Source organism: Ostrea edulis, chromosome 6, assembly GCF_947568905.1.
Source record: "Ostrea edulis chromosome 6, xbOstEdul1.1, whole genome shotgun sequence".
Classification (NCBI taxonomy): Eukaryota; Metazoa; Mollusca; class Bivalvia; order Ostreida; family Ostreidae; genus Ostrea; species Ostrea edulis.
This window is the reverse complement of record NC_079169.1, coordinates 44,439,922-44,462,624: the sequence shown is the minus strand read 5'-3', so window position 1 is coordinate 44,462,624 and position 22,703 is coordinate 44,439,922. Positions and strand designations below refer to the sequence as shown.

Here is a 22,703-nt window from a genome sequence, read left to right as displayed (position 1 = left end):
ATACATATAACGCGTCTATTTTAACGGCTGGGAATTCCGACAGAAATAAAAGTAGAATGGAAATTAAGAAAGAAATTTTATTTGAAAAATAATGAGGGAATGAACGACAACGCTTCACACCAGCTTCCGGGAAGTGTGCCCGTGTAACATTAAATAGTGACCCCGGGAAGTGTGCCCGTGTAACATTAAATAGTGACCCCGGGAAGTGTGCCCGTGTAACATTAAATAGTGACCCCGGGAAGTGTGCCCGTGTAACATTAAATAGTGACCCCGGGAAGTATGCCCGTGTAACATTAAATAGTGACCCCGGGAAGTATGCCCGTGTAACATTAAATAGTGACCCCGGGAAGTACGCCCGTGTAACATTAAATAGTGACCCCGGGAAGTATGCCCGTGTAACATTAAATAGTGACCCAGGTCAAAAACAACCCCAGGGGCTATTTTTCAACGGACAATTTCAACGTTGAAATTGACCCAGACCGTTAATTAACTACCCTCCAAAGAGTGAAATTTTGATTCGTGTTTTTAAAAAAAAATTACCCTTAGAGATAATTTCTGGTGGAGTCAAATTTCAACATTGAACAAGAGTACCGCAAACGGTACAATATACGCCCGTCGGACAGTTAAATTCAACCTGGATGCATATTGTGCACTCTGAACTGCTACAACACACATTCTAAATAGAAAAGCATGGTGCACCAATCCATCTTTCATGTTAACTGATTTTGTATTTCTCCGAGAGTGAGGTTGAAACAAAATGTTGGTGCAATATCTATCTATGATGATAAAAAGTCCAGGAAACCATTTGATCTACTTTTAGCCCTAAAGTAGGTCATGGTGCACCATTTAAGTTGAAATGTTAACTGGTTATTTATTTCTCTGAAAGGAAGGTTGTGACTAAATTTCAGAGCAATACCTGTGACCATACCCCAAAAAAATCTGGAAAACTTTGACCTACTTCTACTCCTAAAGTACTGTAGATCATTGTGCGCCAATCCAGCTGAAATGTTAACTGCACTTGTCTTCCTCCGAGAGGAAGCCTTTGACTAAATATCAGGGCAATATCTGTATCCATAATGAAAAAAAGCTCGGAAAACTGTTTGACTTATTTTTGGCTAAAAAGTAGGTCATGGATGGACCAATCCAGCTGAAATGCAAACTCACTCTTACAATTCTTGGGGTAATTGTGACCAAATTTAAAAGTTGTACATGCATCCGTTACGGAAAAGTCCGGAAAACATCACCCGGGACGGACGGCCAGCCAGCCGGACAGCGCCATAACATAATACGTCCCATTTAATGACGGGCGTATAAAAATGACCCTGAATATTCAAAATCTGTTTTGTACTATCGGACAAGTGGAGGGGTCATATTTCAACATTGAAAAAAACCCACAATGTTTCTTTAGTCGGGTGGGGGGGGTGTGTGTCATATTTCAGCACTGAAAATTGATTCTGAATATACAAATTGTGTCTGTGCAATCCATATCTCAACCAGGAAGTAGAGGATCGGCAACTCTGATACCATTCACAGAAGGCAAGGTCGAGACTATAGGGCCATAGTAACTTAAAAAAGATTTTGTACGATATTTCGTACTAAAAACCATAACCTCCCAGTAGAGACTGGTCGATGGTTTAGTATACCATATAACAAATGATTATGTGATTTATGTAATGAAACAAAAATTACAAGAGCTTGTTCTGTGTATGATCAGTTTTTAAATCGAGACAGGCTACTGACAAACAAGTTGATGGTGCAGGGGTTTCAACAGTCTCGTTTAAAGTCAGCATTTCGAAAATTCTATAGCCATTATAACAATCTATTTTGCCAATACAGCCTATCATTCAGTGGGTCAAATGCTGTCTGACGTGTTTCATACCAATTGTTTGGCCGTTCTTGGCACACTGATTTTGACTACGGATAACTCCGTTTACATGATCAAGATAAAGGGTGTCACCGGTCGACAGGGGATGCTTACTCCCCCTAGGCATCTGACCCACCTCTGGTATGTCCAAGGGGTCCGTGTTTGTACAATTTTCTATTTTGTATTGCATATAGGAGTTATGAGATTGATCAGTTTGTTGTCTTCACCTTCCATGAATATCATTATGTATAAGGAGTGCCGTGCTTTTTCCGGTATGAGAAAAGAATATCTACACCGAAAATAATATGATGAAATTATGTCAACGAGTAATGTTAAAACCCTGTGCATGTTTATTCTAAACATATACGAATTAGTCTGTTTATGTTGTACATATTTATGTATATATTTCACTATATTTATTTGCATACCTATGTACATTCCTCTGAGGTTACTTGTATCGGTACATGGAATTTCTGTATTGTACCTCATGTTCCACTTCCATTGAGCGAATCGAATGAATGAACGTCCGAGAGCAGGCACCTTTTGAGAATTTGTCAATAATGAAAGGGAAAAAAATTACATCCACAAAAATAAAATTCAACATTCGTAAAATTCCGGATATCATGATCACAATTCGTATTGTATTCTTGAATAGATAAAATGCGAAGACTTTGCATGTCAAACATCAATTACTCAGCGGTTGTCAGAGAGTTTGCTCGGTTATTTTACATAGTATTTACCCTCCCATCACCTTTGATATACATTAGTGTTATCGATTTTTAATGCTCATTTGATATTGAACATTTTTAAAATGGCTCGTTGAACATTTCACAATCGAAAGTGTGATAAAAGCTCTCAATCATTTTCTATGAATTTTTTTTGTGGTTTTTTCCGGAATGATAAAATAGATGTTTTGTTTGCAAATAAGAGATTCTAGAGTCCAATGTTTGCTGTGATTGAAGCAAGCCCACAACAATATGATTATTTTAGTACATATAATTATGTATCTCCTCTTTCAGGGAGTTTTTGTACTTTCTGTCCGTCTGTCTGTCACAAAATCTTGTGAACGCTTCTCATCCAGATAGGCTTGAGACTTTGTACAATGCTTCATTGCCATTTGTAGATGTGCATATTGTCGGGACGGGAGGATCCAATTATTTTCCTAAAAGTTATAGTGGATCTAAGAGGGGTGGAGAATGTAAAATAGCTTGTGAACACTTCTCCTCCAATATGGCTTATCGGGTAGATTTGAAACTTTTTACAATGCTTCATTGTCATTTGTAAATGTGCATATTATCGGGAAAGTAAGATTCAATTATTTTTCTAAAAGTTATAGTGGATCTAAATGGGGTTGAGGATGTTAAAATAGCTTGTGAACACTTCTCCTCCTATATGGCTTATCCGTTAGACTTGAAATTTTGTACAATACATGTACTTCAGTGTCATTTGCAGATGTGCATATTGTAGGGACAGGAGGATCCAATTGTTATCCTTAAAGTTATAGTGGGTGGAGGGTGTAAAATAGTTTGTGAACACTTCTTCTGTGTGGCTTAGAAGGGTTTATGTCCATGTTCCTGCTCAAGTTTTATCCTCCATACCAAGCAGTACATTAAGGGGAGGAGCTTTCATTTGGAGCACTTCCAACTTGGGGAGCTTGGGAGTCATTTGTTTTTCAAACAATCTCTAGTTTCTATCAATTTTGATCGGGATATGTGCTTTTTTCTCTCGTTTGGTTCAAATCTAAATTATAGCGATGTATCTGAAATTTGGTCATTTCATTACAATTTCTTTTTAAAATATATTTGTCTAATTTATCTTTTCTCTTATTTTAGGCATGTTTTATTAGAATTCATGTCATAACCCAAATCACAGCGAACTGGACTCTAGAATCTCTTATTTGTTAACAAAACACTTTTTTATCATTCCGGAAAAAAATCCCCCCCCCAAAAAAAATCATATAAAATAATTGAGAGCTTGTATTATTTTTTCGATGTTGAAATCATGCTTCACGGGGTAAAATTTTAGTGTATTGAGCCACCTTCAAAAAGGAAGAAAATTAACAAACTCTTTGCTTACATGAGATTCATTTTGATATGCTCAGGATAACCTTCCAAGGAAGATTGCATAATGATTATCAAAATTTCGATTATTACCCCGTTTGGGATCGGTTATATTTGCAACCTCTCCACCCCTGTAGCATAATCCCGTTTCTCCTTCGAACAAAAGACTTTTACAATTTCATACACGTACATATGAATTTAAATTGAGTTTAAAATTTCTTTACTTGGACAGTATGGCAACCATTATTTCTCAATGGCATTGCCATATATATTAATGCCTAGTAAAAACATTTATTTTGTACGAAAAGAAGAGAAATCTAATAAAACTAGGTTATAATAGCGCATTTAGTGTAATGACAATGACGATAGCTTATTCTCATAAACTGACAAAATGTACAATGTAAAAAGATATATCAGGAAGATAATCATCAAAACGACATATTCATGTGCCTGCTTTGAGGTTTAAAAGTGTTTGAAATAATTTAATACGGGTGATATTACTGAAATATGATATAGAACAAAATTTTCATTGAATTCAATTATGGTGATAAAATTACAGTTATTACTCCTTTCATATGGCGGCGCAGTTACAGTTAATACCCCTTTAATATGGCGGCACAGTTACAGTTAATACCCCTTTAATATGGCGGCACAGTTACAGTTAATACCCCTTTAATATGGCGACACAGTTACAGTTAATACCCCTTTAATATGGCGGCACAGTTACAGTTAATACCCCTTTAATATGGCGACACAGTTACAGTTAATACCCCTTTAATATGGCGGCACAGTTACAGTTAATACCCCTCTAAAATGAGATATCTTTTTCACTTAGGGAGATATCTCTTTTACTTTTAGAGATATCTCTTTCACTTAGATTGATTGTATATTGCTTAGCGTCCCGCTCGAGATTTTTTCACTCATATGGGGAAGTCACCATTGCCGGTGAAAGGCTGCAAAATTTAGGTCTATGCTCGGCGCTTATGGCTTTTGAGCAGAGAGGGATCTTTACCGTGCCACACCTGCTGCGACACGGGGCCTCGGTTTTTTTCGGTCTTATCCGAAGGACCGTCCCATTTAGTTGCCTCTTACGACAAGCAAGGTGTACTGAGGACCTATTATAACCCGGATCCCAACGGGCGCTTAAAGAGATATCTCTTTCACTTTGAGAGATATCTCTTTCACTTTGAGAGATATCTCTTATACTTTAAGAAATATCTCCTTCACTTTGAGAGATATCTCTTTCACTTAAAGAGATATCTCTTTTATTATGAGATATCTCTTTTACTTTGAGAGATATCTCTTTCAATTAAAGAGATATCTCTCTAAGAATTCATAGAGAGATATCTTTTAAAGTTTAATCGTTGAAAAAGAGATATCTCCCAAAGAGAAAGAGATGTCTCTTTTCAATATTTTTATTAGTTTGAATACTTAAGGAATTCTCCCTAAACCGGAAGCCCACCAAAGCAAATCTTACCATGATGGTTGCAACCCCGGGCGAAGATTTTGCGTTTACCGTATGTGAAATGTATACAGGTAACAACAAAAAACAAAGACGATAAATTACGGAAGTATATTAGGGCCGCGGCCGTATCTTTTTTTAGTTTGTTATAACAAATTAATAATTTGTTATAACAAACTAAAAAAAGCAACTGCTGCGGCCCTAATATACTTCCGTAATAAATTGATATGTGAGCTAAACTGGATTTACATTTACAGCCTCTCGGCAATTTGATAATGTTACCCCAACCACCTCTTCAACCTCCTTTTCCTCCATTTTTACACTAGAAGTATTTTGATTGGTTAAAAAATAGGGTTATATCAATATTAATAGCGATGCAACAGGGATAGATCATGGGGGGAAAGAGATATCTCTTTAAGTTAGAGATATCTCTTTTTGAAAAGTTAAAGAGATATCTCTCTAACTTAAAGAGATGTCTCTCTTTTTGAAAGAAATCTCTCTAGCTTTAATAGATATCTCTCAAAGAAAAAGAGATATCTCTTTAGCGTAAAGAGATATCTCATTTGTGTAAAGATATATCTTTTTTAATTAAAGAGATATCTTTTTTAGTTAAAGAGATATCTCTTTTGCTTAAAGAGATATCTTTTTTAGTTAAAGAGATATCTCTTTTGTTTAAAGAGATATCTCTTTTAGTTAGCGTAAAAAGATATCTCCCTAACTTAGAGATATATCTACAATCAATAGAGATAACTCGCTAGTGTAAAGAGATATCTCTCTTATCTAAAGCGATATCTTATTTTACGAATAAATAGTAAAATGGCTTGCCATACATATGAGAAGAATGATCCACTTCTAATTGTGATATGCCTTGTTTTTGGGGTGTTTTTTTTTGGACGAAATCGTCGCTGACTTTGAATGAAAACGTATTTATAATTTTACTACTGATTTACAAAAGAAGGGGGAGATAAAAACTCCGATGTACATAGAATTTGTAGGTAGCTGACCCAAACGGTAGATGAGTTTTATGGATACATATATGTATTTACATTGTACAACATAGACGCTTTTCTTTCGCAACTGCGAGATTGAGAAAATGGTAAGAGAAATTTTTACAAAAGTGCACTGCAACAGTGTAAGTTATTGGTATAATTGTCTTGTCGAAATTGTACATGACACCAAGAAATAGGCTTAACAGTTACACAGATGTCATGTGTGGCAGGATGTGTAACTTCCTCAAACAATCCACAGAACGTAGAGAAAACAATCACGGATCGCGCTCTGCTTACTTTACTGAATCTGTTTCATGTAACGTAATGTGCAAGTACATACAGCGTACATGATGTTACATACAGGTACATTGTAACTCGAGATTGTTTAATTACCGAGTCGGCTCTACATGATACTGATAGGTATCAGTATTGCATCCACTAAAACTATTACTGTAGGTCTTCTAAAAGAACGTATTCTAAACGGTACCTCAATTGCTGTGTGAAGTTAGAAATATAGTTATGGATCTGTTTAAGATAGAGAATACGTGGGGGTATGAATTGTGATGCTAACGCGCTTCCTGAAGTAGGACGGCGTAAAGCGTCGTATTCATACCTCATGTTTACGTTCAGTGAATTTTTTCCCTCAGTACCCCTTGCTTGTAGTAAGAGGCGACTAAATGGGGCGGTCCTTCGGATGAGACCTTAAAAAAACAAGGCCCCGTGTCACAGCAGGTGTGGCACGATAAAGATCCCTCCCTGCTCAAAGACCGTAAGCGCCGAGCATAGGCCTAAATTTGAAGCCCTTCACAGGTCTTCGTGACGTCTCCATATGGGTGAAATATTCTCGAGCGGGACGTTAAACAATATTTAATCAATCAATCTCTTATATTTGTATTTAAATTGAAATTGCTTTCATCAAGGACAATGAATGCATGCAAAGCTAGTACTGACTGAAGGACTGCCAAACAAACCCAGTACACACTGAAGAACTCTAAAACAAATCAAATACTGACTGAAGAACTGCCAAACAAATCCAATACTGACTGAATGACTAAACAAACCGAGTACAGACTGAATGACTAAACAAACCCAGTACAGACTGAAGGACTAAACAAACCCAGTACAGACTGAAGAAATGGATGACTAAACAAATCCAGTACAGACTGAAGGACTAAACAAACCCAGTACAGACTGAAGGACTGCCAAACAAAGCCAGTACTGACTGAAGAACTGCCAAACAAATCCAATACTGACTGAATGACTGCCAAACAATTTGTTCGGTTCTTCAGTCTGTACTGGCTTTGTTTGGCAGTTTTTCAGTCAGTACTGGGTTTGTTTGGCAGTCCTTCAGTCTGTACTGGCTTTGTTTGGCAGTCCTGCAGTCTGTACTGGCTTTGTGTGGCAGTTCTTCAATCTGTACTGGGCTTGTTTTGCAGTTTTCAGTCTGTACTGGGTTTGTTTTGCAGTCCTTCAGTCTGTACTGGGTTTGTTTAGTCATTCAGTTCTTCAGTCTGTACTCGGTTTGTTTTACATATCTTCAGTCTGTACTGGGTTTGTTTGGGAGTTCTTCAGTCTGTACTGGGTTTGTTTGGCAGTTCTTCAGTCAGTACTGGGTTTGTTTTACAGTTCCTCAGTCTGTACTGGGTTTGTTTAGTTATTCATTCTGTACTGGGTTTGTTTAGCCATTCAGTTCTTCAGTCTGTACTGGGTTTGTTTAGTCATTCAGTTCTTCAGTCTGTACTGGGTTTGTTTGGGAGTTCTTCAGTCTGTACTGGGTTTGTTTGGGAGTTCTTCAGTCTGTACTGGGTTTGTTTGGGAGTTCTTCAGTCTGTACTGGGTTTGTTTTACAGATCTTCAGTTTGTACTGGGTTTGTTTGGGAGTTCTTCAGTCTGTACTGGGTTTGTTTGGGAGTTCTTCAGTCTGTACTGGGTTTGTTTGGGAGTTCTTCAGTCTGTACTGGGTTTGTTTAGTCATTCAGTTCTTCAGTCTGTACTCGGTTTGTTTTACAGATCTTCAGTCTGTACTGGGTTTGTTTGGGAGTTTTTCAGTCTGTACTGGGTTTGTTTGGCAGTTCTTCAGTCTGTACTGGGTTTGTTTGGCAGTTCTTCTGTCTGTACTGGGTTTGTTTGGCAGTTCTTCAGTCTGTACTGGGTTTGTTTGGCAGGTCTTCAGTCTGTACTCGGTTTGTTTTACAGTTCTTCAGTCTGTACTGGGTTTGTTTAGTCATTCAGTTCTTCAGTCTGTACTGGGTTTGTTTGGCAGTTCTTCTGTCTGTACTGGGTTTGTTTGGCAGTTCTTCAGTCTGTACTGGGTTTGTTTGGCAGGTCTTCAGTCTGTACTCGGTTTGTTTTACAGTTCTTCAGTCAGTACTGGCTTTGTTTGGCAGTCCTTCAGTCTGTACTGGGTTTGTTTAGTCCTTCAGTCTGTACTGGATTTGTTTAGTCATCCATTTCTTCAGTCTGTACTGGGTTTGTTTGGCAGTTTTTCACTGTACTGAGTTTTGTTCAGGCTGGTCCTGTCGGGATGCAGGTTAGAACAGGTCCTGAGTACCCCTTGCTTGTCGTAAGAGGAAACTAAATGGGGCGGTCCTTTGGATGAGATCGCAAAATGGAGGCCCCGTGTCACGACAGGCGTGGCATGATAAAGATCCCTTCCTTCTCAAAGCCGTAAGCGCCAAGCATAAGCCCAAATTTTGCAACCCTTTAGCGGTAATGATGACGTATCCATATTAATAGGGCCTCCGTGGCCGAGTGGTTAGAGCATCGTGCTCAATATCACACGGCCTCTCACCTCTGTTCGGCGCGGGTTCGAATCCCGCTCTCGCCGGTAATTGAGAAAGTTTCCCAGTTTACTTTAAGAAGGTTGGTGGTCTCTTTCCAGGTACATTGTATCTGGGTTCTCTCTTCCACCAATAAAAACCGGGCGCCACCAATAACTGAAAAATTGTTGAGTGTGGCGGAATACAGCAAAACAATCAATCAATCAACAATCCATATTAATAAAAAATCTCTTAAGGGACGTTAAACAAAATGCAATTAATCAACCCTCTCTCTACATATTCTTATTGCTTATATCACATGTACGTATTGTTAACTAGTTTAAATTTCTTTAAAAGATACTTTGATTAATTTACACTTCACAATAGAGACGGTCTTGTGCATTGCATGGGCGTTTCAAAAGAAAAAAGTGAATTAAATGAATTGTAGTTTTGGAAATAGTGTAGGGGCAAACATTTTCATTCAGTTAAGCTGCGTGGGCTCAGAAACAAGCTAATTTATTACAAATTGCTTTGATGTACTTGGGTGTAAACGTGAAATTGCATTGAAACATTAGAAATAAATCTGTTAAGCAAATGTAACTATGCCTCTTTTTACGAGATAAATTTCATAAACATATGCTAAATACCACGTACTACACTGTACATTGTATAATTAATTGCTTTCAATTTATTTCTTTGACTTTACAGAATTCTATATCCACGTCAAAATTCTACGACAGCATATTTGTGCCATGAAATCTTCAGAACAATTTATTAATTAATTAATGAAATAGTTAACATGACTTATTTATATCGTTAAAACGATTTTTAAAAATCGTAAGAACAACGTAGAAATCGTTAAAACGATTATATCAAATGAAATAAAACGATTTACAAAATCTTTAGGTCGATTAAAAAAAACATTTTAAAATGTTAGATTAATATTTTTAAAAAAAAATTTTTTTTTTATAGAAAACTTGAAATTTGAGCATTGTGTTTCTGTCTACATAAAACACAGTGTGTAAATAAAAACCCTTTTGATTGTCAAAACATTGAGTTTGAATTAAGACATCAGATATGTAAACAAAATTTCATAGTATATACATGTAAAAATACACCGTTAAATGATAGTGAAATATAAAATGTCATAATCCCAAATGTGCATAATTCAACATCGACAGATATATGTGTTTGTAACACTGTTCTGGTTTAATATGTAAATAGTTATACATACATGTGGTTTGCATAATTTGATTTTGCTTTTAAAAATTAATTGAAGAAGAAAAAACCCAACAAATGCAAACCAGATTTAAACCTAAACTACAAAGACTGAGAAGGAGGAATAAGCACCAACAAAGTACAGAACGTATACACATTGAAATTATACACTCGATGACTTCAATATGTAGACGTTGTCTTTTCCTCAGTCTTTGTAGTTTAGTTTTAGTGTTAGTTTGCATTTGTTTAGCTCACCTGAGCTGAAAGCTCAAGTGAGCTTTTCTGATCGCCTGTTGTCCGTCTGTAAACTTCTTTTATATTTTCGAACCACTGGGCCAATTTCAACTAAACTTGACAAAAAGCATTCAAATGAAGGGCTATGCCCCTTTCAACACGGAAATAATCACAAAAATGTTTAAAAAGGGTGGGGTCATTTAAAAACCTTCTCCTCAAGAACGACTAGGCCACGAAAGTACAAATTTACATTACAGCTTCCTGACATAGTGCAGATACAATTTTGTTAAAATCATGGCCTCCAGGGGGTAGGATAGGGCCACAATAGGGGATCAAAGTTTTACATACAAATATATAGGGAAAATCATTAAAAAAATCTTCTTCTCAAAAACCACTGGACCAGGAAAGAACAAATTTACATGATTTCTGACATAGTGAAGATTCAAGTTTGTTAATATAATGGTCCCCGGGAGTAGTATGGGGCCACAGTAGGGGATCAAACTTTTATATACAACAAGAGATGTTTGTAAAAGATATATACCCCCTATGGTGCAAAATTAAAATGGGTTATACACATGCATCATTTAATTGATAGTAGTATCACCAATTCAAAATATTGAGCAGACAATATCTTCCTATGTCAAGAGTGGATTGATCGTGTGACCTTAAAATCAATAGGGGTCAACTACTCCTTATGCTGTACCAGTGTACCAAGTTTGATGTCAATCAAGCAAATAATTCTTAAAATATAGGAGACAATATATGACTATGCCCAATTCAACCCTTGACCTTTGCCCATGTAACCTCAAAATCAATAGGGGTCCTCTTCTCCTAAAGATACACCATTGTACCAAGTTTGATGTCTGTCAAGCAAAGGGTTCTCAAGATATTGAGCGGACAGTATATTCCTATGTCCAGTTTGATCCTTGACCATGTTACCTCAAAATCAATAGGGGTCATCTTCTAAAGATGTACCAGTATACCAAGTTTGATGTCTGTCAAGCAAATGGTTCTCTAGACATTGAGGGGTCAGTATATTCCTATTTCCAGTTTGACCCTTGACCATGTGACCTCAAAATCTATAGAGGGTCATCTTCTCCTGAAGATGTATCAGTGTACTATGTTTGATGACTGTCAAGCAAAGGATTCTCAAGATATTGAGCGGACAGTATATTCCTATGTCCAGTTTGACCCTTGACCTTGACCACATGACTTCAAAATCAATATGGGGTCATTTTCTTCTAAAGATGTACCAGTGTACCAAGTTTGATGTTTGTTAAGCAAAGGGTTCTCTAGACATTGAGTGGTCAGTATATTCCTATGTCCAGTTTGACCCTTGACTTTTGACCACGTGACATCAAAATCTATATGGGTAATCTACTCCTTAGGATGTACTAGTGTACTAAGTTTGATATCTGTCAAGCAAAGGGTTCTCAAGATATTCAGCGGACAATATATTACTATGTCCAGAGTAGAATGACCCTTGACCTGAAAAACAACAGAGGTCCTTTTCTACTCATAACCAACTCACATCTGAAATATCATTACGATCAAGTGAATGGTTATCAAGATATTGAGCAGACGTGTGGTCTACCGACCGACCTACGACCCCTGTTCTTTGAAAGGGGGGGGGGGCATTAATATATAGTCTAGGGAAAATCTTCTTCTCAAGAACCACTGGGCTAGAAAAGTTAACATTCACATGGAAGCTTTCTGACATAGTGCAGATTCAAGATTTTTAACATCATGACCCTAGTGGTAGGGTGGGGCCACAATAGGGGATCAAAGTTTTACATACAAATATATAGAGAAAATCTTTAAAAAATTTCTTCTCAAGAACCATTAGGCCAGAGAGGTTTACATTTACGTGAAAGCTTCCTGTCATAGTGCAGATTCAAGTTTGTATAAAGCATCTCCCCTGCTTGGGGGGTAGGATGGGGCAACAATAGAGATCAAAGTTTAGCATGCGAATATGTAGAGGAAATCTTAAATATTGGCCAAGGTGACTTAAGTGAGCGATGTGGCCCATGGGCCTCTTGTTTATTATTTCATTTAATTAGTTTTCTTTCCTATGTAAATATTCTGTCATCCTAAAGAAGGGACAGGTCGTCTCGAAAATTTGACAATTTCGTATCGTTATTTGACCTCGTATCTAAATTCAGATCCGACACTTTGAAGTATGTGTGTGCTCTCTCTCTCTCTCCTTCCGAAAATACCTCCTACTCTGATTAAAAGTACACTAATGATCTAATAAATCATACAAACGATTTATTGAATTATAGAAGTGCATAGGTGAATCGTGCCAATGACTAAAAATGAAATGATCAAATCAATAAATAGTATATAACGATACCTTAAATCGTTCTAAGATTTTCCACATTGTTCCAAGTCGAGCGTAGTTACGTGTACGCAAGTGCTTGCATATCATTATGCAAATAAATAAAACACCAAAAAACTAACTAAAATTAGAAGAAGAAAAATAAAAATAATTATCAGTAAAGACCAAATTGAAATAAGTGGTAATAAAATAAATGAATGAATTGTAAAAATAAAACTACGATATACAAGTACTACATGTAATAGTAAAATGTCTTAGAAAACATCACATATCCCGATTTTGTGTGTATCGAGTCCTAATGATTGGTTCGAATATTAGAAAATTATCGCTTTCAGGAAGACGTTATGTGGTAGCTAATGTATCAGTAATCAGCATTTCCAGAGAAAGAGCAAAGCAGGCCTACATTTCCCCCCTATTCACATGAATAGTGGCTCTAGGTTTATGTCTTTGATACATGTAACAGAGTACCGTCACAATTCCATATATTTTGTTTACACTTTCACTTGAATTTATGATGAATAGAAAACGGCGATTTGAGAGAAAAAATTCAGATATATCTTTTGTAAAACTCCTGTTCTGAAAACCTTAATTACCAAAAATTCACTAATTTATGAGAGATTCATCCTGGACTCATTACATGCCTCAAATTGGCCACCAATAATTAGTCCCTAACTTCAACCCTGCTAACGATTTTCTAAACCGTTCTTAACGATTCAAGTGAATTGTTCTCACAATTTTCTAAGTCGTCATAATTATTCTTTAAAACGTTCTAGATAACGATTTCTGAAATTTTTGGAATTGTTCTGACAATTTTGGTTCGTTCTAACCACAGGGACCTGTCTGTAATGATAATGGTAGGGGCCTATACCATACCACCCTCTAATAAAAAAAAACCCCAAAAAAAACGAAAGGAATGAAACGAATGTTTACTTAAAATCTCATCGACGCATATTAACCAGGAATATTCGACAGTGTTTCGCGACCACTTTCCATGGCATTTCCTTGTATATCCTGATGGTTATGAACAACGTCACTACCGGTATTCCGTTTAGGCAGAGAAGTCAAATATTATATTTCATTGATTGACGAATTGTATATTGTTTAACGTCCCTCTCGATAATTTTTCACTCATATAGAGACGTCACCATTTTCGGTAATTGTATTCGATTAAAGTAAAAAAAAAAAAAAAAAAAAAGGTGAAAATAACGAACAGTGATCATAACTCCTACAAGCAATACAAAATAGAGAGTAGGGCAAACACGGACCCCTGGATATACCAGAGATTGGATCAGGTGCCTTGGAGGAGTAAGCATCCCCTGTCGACCGGTCACACCCGCCGTGAGCCCTATATCTTGATTATCTGTAGAAAGTATTTTACCGTGTATGAAGATTATTTTTGTGATGGATCAATGGCATAAATGTTAAAATTACTGGATCTGAAAGAAATTTAAGGTAGATGACGATAAATGCAGAATTTTAGAGCCATTTTGAATCGCAGTTTAGAGTAAAAAATAAACGTTTCATTCCTTATCTCTTTTGTTATGGGGTGGTATGGTATAGGCCCCAACTATCATCATTACAGACAAGATCACCGCTTCTTGTGTTCTAACAGAGATGTACACGTATATACATGTACATGTATACAACATATATGTCTCTGGTTCTAACAACTGAAGTTGTTTTAATCGTAATAACGATTTAGTTGGCTTTTTCTCCCTATTCTATCCAAATGGCATGAATACGCTGTCGTAGAATTCTTATAAACCGCGTCGCATTGTGGATTAAAAGAAATACAACATCTTGCCACTTTCAATGCATTGGAAATCTAAACATGCTTGAGATAATGGCCTCTATGTAAATACCAGTCACACAGAGTCTAAATCAAACATGCGTTTGCATCTTTAATTCTCGAATAGTTAGATAAATGTTTGTGTATGACACTGATTGACAGGCACATGGAGCTCTTATCGAATTCATGCCACGAGAAAATATTGTTTACAAGATTGTTGAATACACTTCACAGTTATTCGTCAAAACACGACACTTTTAACTTATTATTTAAATTTACATTGGCTTTAAGGGTTTGCTTAAAGATTAGGTACCACATTTTGTGACAAATGTACACTTCATTATCACAGGTGCGATTCAGATATAGCAGAAGGTAAGTTTCTCTTATAAGCAGTCTCTAAAGAAAGCGATGCCTAAGAACTTCTAGATAATGTCTTGCACATAACCTTTGTTTATCTATTTTAAAGTTTTTCCTGAGCAGTCTTGTTCACATAAAATTTCAGCATTCTATAGTCCGAAGATTAGACCAAGCGGAAAATACACTTGCTTATCATATTTCTTAAAGAGTTGTGCTAAAATGATTGAATAATATGTTTGCTATGGAAACTTTTTTCGTTGATGAAGTGAGCTTTTTATGGGACCAGAAACAAAAAACCCAGATTATATTTATTTTCCATGCATTATTTATTATGCCATAAAGTTTTATAACTCTAAAACCTATAAATCCAAAAGAGAGGGGGAGGGGAGGGGAGGGGGAGGAGGTGACGACTGCAAAAAGTTGTACGGACACCCACCCGCCACCTCTTGTCCGTGAATGTCTAATACTGTAATTAGTGAAATCTGATTTGCCTAATTAGTCACAGCTCAGCTCTGAAATGGGCTAAATTTATTGTATAAATCAACAATTCAATACTTTCTCAGTCACACATCTTTGGACAGCTTCCAGATAAATAATACTCAGGTGTCAGCAAAAAGTTGAATTCACAAAAAAGTAGAATTCACAAAGTACCCATTCATTGACAGAATCCTGACGATCCTATTACTAGCTTTGATTTGTGCTTTTGCTTGACGAAGCTTTAAAAAAATCGTTAGGATTTTGATCACCAGAGAATGCGAAGGATCATCGGTACCTCTGACGAATTACAAAAACCTTTTTGAAATAATGTACAGTGTACTTGCACATAGGTTAAGTCAGAATAAGAAAAACATTCTTCTCTCGAATATTTCGGTGATTTTGTTGATTAGCCAGTGGAATAAAAATCTTTGGCGTTCTTGGGCCAAGTACTGTCGTTTTTTTCTTAAAGTAAAATTCTGTGTATTCAAAAATGAGATTGAATTAGAGCAAGAAGCTCATAGTCCATAACAATCAATTTGATATGCCTCTTTTTAGGGGAGGGTGTGTAATTGAGGAAAAAGAAAATAGGATAGATTGTTTGAAAAATCTTCTCAAGAACCACTGAATCACCAGAAAATCTTAAAGTTCGTGAAAGATTCCAAATTATAAAATGAATATAAAATTCAACCTTGTTCATATCACAAGCAGAGATCCCAAAGTTATACATACGAATAATATTTAGGAACATTCTCTGAAAATCTTCTTTTAAACAACCACATGGGTGCAGTGTTTGAAACTGATTCATGGGCCTTGTGAGAAAGGGCCACACGAGGGGTTTAAATTTTTACATAGGATCTTTAAAAATCTTCTCAAGAATCATGTAGCGGTACGGTATATAAAATCAACATGAAAGTATGACATGTCCAACATTAATATTGTAGTTTTTCCATTTGTATTACAGGTATAAATTTTCATTTGAATTTCTATTTATATTGTATAATTTTCATTTGTATTGTATACAGTATTTTCTAGATGTATAAATATATAAACAAGAAAATCCAGCAACACTCTTCTTTCTTAAAGTGTCGGATCTAAAAAGATACAAGGCCAAAAGGAAATTTATAAAAGCACTTAAAAGGCCACGACACTGTTGGCTATTTAAACCTCAAATTTTCGACGCAACTTGCGTCCTTATCAAGAGACCTGTATCACATTTAACAAATATCATATTCTACACTAACTCTACATTGTTAACAAGAAGAATGCGCTGATATTTACATTTACTCTGTAATCATGTGATAAAATCCATTGGAGAGTTTTGAAGGATATTTGCTCATCGAATCACTATAAATCTGTTAGTCACTCAGGCGTATGAACACTGTCGAGCATGTCATCTGGATTTAGCATTTCGGCCACCAGGAACCGATGCTTTTGTAATAATAATACATGTAGCTGGGGTCTATACCATACCACTTCCTAATAGAATTATTATTATCCCTTCTTGGGGATCCGGGTTAGAATACATGTAGATCCTTAGTACCCCTTCCTCATCGCAAGTGGCGACTAAATGGGGTGGTCCTTCAAATGAGACTGTAAAAACCCGAGGTCCCGTGTCACAGCAGGTGTGGCACGATAAAGATCCCTCCTTGCTCAAAGCCCGTAAGCATCGGGCATAGGCCTAAAATTTGCAGCCCTTCACCGCAATGATGACGTCTCCATATGAGTGAGAAATTCTCAAGTGGGACGTTAAACAAGGTACAATCAATCATCAACCTTATGGGGTTGTGATTGTTATTATTACAGACCTGTGTTCGGTCGCACGTACACTTAAAGCGTTCGCCCCGCGTGCGGAAGGTCGGGGTTCGATCAATCTAATTGAAATTAGATGTTAGATCCGCTTGCATACTCGTGTAGCGAGTATGCAAGTGGATCCAACATCTAATTTTAATTAGATTGGGGTTCGATTGAATATTGTTTAACGTCTCTCTCGTGAGTCTTTCACTCATATGAAGACGTCAGCATTGCCGGTGAAGGGCTGCAAAATCATTTTAAAATTTGTATTCACCTGAGGATGGATGTTAAAATCCAGAAAGCGCTAGTGATTTAAATATATTTTGGAACTGTATATTTTCCTGCTTTTTTATTGAATTATTTTGACTGTGTGATATCAACTCTTTCTATTTGGATTGTATATATATATATATATATATATATATATATATATATAATAAAAAAACCCATTAAAACACTTTTCGAAATATTTCAGCCGTTTTACTAGCCTTCATCAGTCGTGTTTATTAATATATATATATATATATATATATATATATATATATATATATATATATACAAAACACTAAAATGACCAACGACACGAACAACCAGATTGTCAAATTTTCGGGACGACCTGTCCCTTCTTCAGGACAAACAAAAAGAATGTGGCCAATATCAACAGAGAATAAAAACTACATATAACACTACAACTACACTAATCTACAAATAACAGAGAATAAAAACAAAAACTACATATAAATACATACACTACAACTACACTAATCTACAAATAACAGAGAATAATAACAAACACTACATATAAATACATACACTACAACTACACTAATCTACAAATAACAGAGAATAATAACAAACACTACATATAAATACATACACTACAACTACACTAATCTACAAATAACAGAGAATAAAAACAAAAACTACATATAAATACATACACTACAACTACACTAATCTACAAATAACAGAGAATAATAACAAACACTACATATAAATACATCTAACACTACAACTACACTAATCTACAAATAACAGAGAATAATAACAAAAACTACATATAAATACATCTAACACTACAACTACACTAATCTACAAATAACAGAGAATAATAACAAACACTACATATAAATACATCTAACACTACAACTACACTAATCTACAAATAACAGAGAATAATAACAAACACTACATATAAATACATACACTACAACTACACTAATCTACAAATAACAGAGAATAATAACAAACACTACATATAAATACATACACTACAACTACACTAATCTACAAATAACAGAGAATAATAACAAACACTACATATAAATACATACACTACAACTACACTAATCTACAAATAACAGAGAATAATAACAAAAACTACATATAAATACATACACTACAACTACACTAATCTACAAATAACAGAGAATAACAAACACTACATATAAATACATCTAGCACTACAACTACACTAATCTACAAATAACAGAGAATAATAACAAACACTACATATAAATACATACACTACAACTACACTAATCTACAAATAACAGAGAATAAAAACAAAAACTACATATAAATACATACACTACAACTACACTAATCTACAAATAACAGAGAATAACAAACACTACATATAAATACATCTAGCACTACAACTACACTAATCTACAAATAACAGAGAATAATAACACAAACTACATATAAATACATATAACACTACAACTACACTAATCTACAAATAACAGAGAATAATAACAAACACTACATATAAATACATACACTACAACTACACTAATCTACAAATAACAGAGAATAATAACAAACACTACATATAAATACATCTAGCACTACAACTACACTAATCTACAAATAACAGAGAATAATAACAAACACTACATATAAATACATATAACACTACAACTACACTAATCTACAAATAACAGAGAATAATAACAAACACTACATATAAATACATCTAACACTACAACTACACTAATCTACAAATAACAGAGAATAATAACAAACACTACATATAAATACATCTAACACTACAACTACACTAATCTACAAATAACAGAGAATAATAACAAACACTACATATAAATACATCTAACACTACAACTACACTAATCTACAAATAACAGAGAATAATAACAAACACTACATATAAATACATCTAACACTACAACTACACTAATCTACAAATAACAGAGAATAATAACAAACACTACATATAAATACATCTAGCACTACAACTACACTAATCTACAAATAACAGAGAATAATAACAAACACTACATATAAATACATCTAACACTACAACTACACTAATCTACAAATAACAGAGAATAATAACAAACACTACATATAAATACATATAACACTACAACTACACTAATCTACAAATAACAGAGAATAATAACAAACACTACATATAAATACATCTAACACTACAACTACACTAATCTACAAATAACAGAGAATAATAACAAAAACTACATATAAATACATACACTACAACTACACTAATCTACAAATAACAGAGAATAATAACAAAAACTACATATAAATACATATAACACTACAACTACACTAATCTACAAATAACAGAGAATAATAACAAACACTACATATAAATACATACACTACAACTACACTAATCTACAAATAACAGAGAATAAAAACAAAAACTACATATAAATACATACACTACAACTACACTAATCTACAAATAACAGAGAATAACAAACACTACATATAAATACATCTAGCACTACAACTACACTAATCTACAAATAACAGAGAATAATAACACAAACTACATATAAATACATATAACACTACAACTACACTAATCTACAAATAACAGAGAATAATAACAAACACTACATATAAATACATACACTACAACTACACTAATCTACAAATAACAGAGAATAATAACAAACACTACATATAAATACATCTAGCACTACAACTACACTAATCTACAAATAACAGAGAATAATAACACAAACTACATATAAATACATCTAACACTACAACTACACTAATCTACAAATAACAGAGAATAATAACAAACACTACATATAAATACATATAACACTACAACTACACTAATCTACAAATAACAGAGAATAATAACAAACACTACATATAAATACATCTAACACTACAACTACACTAATCTACAAATAACAGAGAATAATAACAAACACTACATATAAATACATCTAGCACTACAACTACACTAATCTACAAATAACAGAGAATAATAACAAACACTACATATAAATACATCTAACACTACAACTACACTAATCTACAAATAACAGAGAATAATAACAAACACTACATATAAATACATCTAACACTACAACTACACTAATCTACAAATAACAGAGAATAACAAACACTACATATAAATACATCTAGCACTACAACTACACTAATCTACAAATAACAGAGAATAATAACAAACACTACATATAAATACATACACTACAACTACACTAATCTACAAATAACAGAGAATAATAACAAACACTACATATAAATACATACACTACAACTACACTAATCTACAAATAACAGAGAATAATAACAAACACTACATATAAATACATATAACACTACAACTACACTAATCTACAAATAACAGAGAATAAAAACAAAAACTACATATAAATACATACACTACAACTACACTAATCTACAAATAACAGAGAATAATAACAAACACTACATATAAATACATACACTACAACTACACTAATCTACAAATAACAGAGAATAATAACAAACACTACATATAAATACATACACTACAACTACACTAATCTACAAATAACAGAGAATAATAACAAACACTACATATAAATACATATAACACTACAACTACACTAATCTACAAATAACAGAGAATAATAACAAACACTACATATAAATACATCTAACACTACAACTACACTAATCTACAAATAACAGAGAATAATAACAAAAACTACATATAAATACATACACTACAACTACACTAATCTACAAATAACAGAGAATAATAACAAAAACTACATATAAATACATATAACACTACAACTACACTAATCTACAAATAACAGAGAATAATAACAAACACTACATATAAATACATATAACACTACAACTACACTAATCTACAAATGACTACATGTTTTGTTGGTTTTGAGGCTTGCCAATCAAAGTTAAGGGGGTACTCTACATCGTCATAATGGCCGACTTCCTTTAAAAACATGGAGGAAAAAATCAATATCAGCAATATTTGACTTTTCCTTTTCGATTTAAATACCTAGCCGAGTAGCTCAGTAGCTTAGCATACCGATTGGAAATAAAAGAGAGAAAAAGCATACCGATTGGTGAATTGTACATAATGTAAAACTTCTACGGTACCAATTTTGATGCACCAGATGCGCATTTCGACAAATAATGTCTCTTCAGTGATGCTCAAGCCGAAATTATGGAAATTCGAAATGACAAAAAACTTGTAAGAGCTAAAACTGGAGCCAAATTTAGGTCGCAGGTTAGAATCCAACAGGGGTTTACATATTTTTTAAAGATTATCTTCTACTAAAACTGTAATTTTTGACAAAATAAAGTAAATTTGAAAATTTTCAACTTCAAAATGTTGTTGTACATATCCTCCACTTTTCATCTACATATGTACATCAAATTTCCCTGCTGTAGCATACATCCTTAAAAGCGGAGCGAAGCGAATTAGGACATGCCTTATTCGTCCAAAGAGCTGATCCATATATATATATATATATATATATATATATATATATATATTTCTAAATAGGGCGGGTTCGTAATTCAAAAAATAGTATTTGACTTCACTTGAACAATATTCTGATCCTAAAGAATTGAGATACACTTTTGCCTTGAATATAGAACAGAAAACAAAAATGTTTTGTTAAATATATCAAATATACTAACTTACACTGAACTATTCTCAGCCTTGTACTTAAAAAATGATAGATCTCGAATGCAGTTACAATATTTTTGCAAAATGAGAAGAAATGCATGAAGAACTATTTTTTGCGAGACTATTTACATAATCGCGAGTGTTCTTTTGCTTTATCAAAAATGATTTGGTTACAAGAATAAATTTGCATTTCATTTTTGGGAGGTTTTTGTGGAGAGGGTTTGAAAACAAACGTTCTATTTGATTTGACTCCGATATGCCAATATCTTATAGAAATATCGGAAAATACGTTACGTAATTCTTAAATCGAATTCTAAGTATACTAAGATTCATATAATAAAATTTATGACTTTGACAATTTTAATCTTTGATACGAAAAATGGTGATGAATGACTAAAA

The 22,703-nt window shown here is 34.3% G+C and overlaps 1 protein-coding gene across 1 annotated transcript in view; it reads left to right on the top strand.

Annotated features, from left to right (window-relative positions):
* Nucleotides 1-14,858: 14,858 nt before the first annotated feature.
* The window catches only part of LOC125646113 (secreted frizzled-related protein 5-like), a 35,048-nt gene continuing 27,203 nt past the window's right edge, over nucleotides 14,859-22,703 (top strand). The window contains exon 1 of the mRNA XM_056139679.1: nucleotides 14,859-15,085. The gene's annotated coding sequence lies outside the window, so the exon portion shown is untranslated. The remainder of the gene's footprint in view (nucleotides 15,086-22,703) is intronic.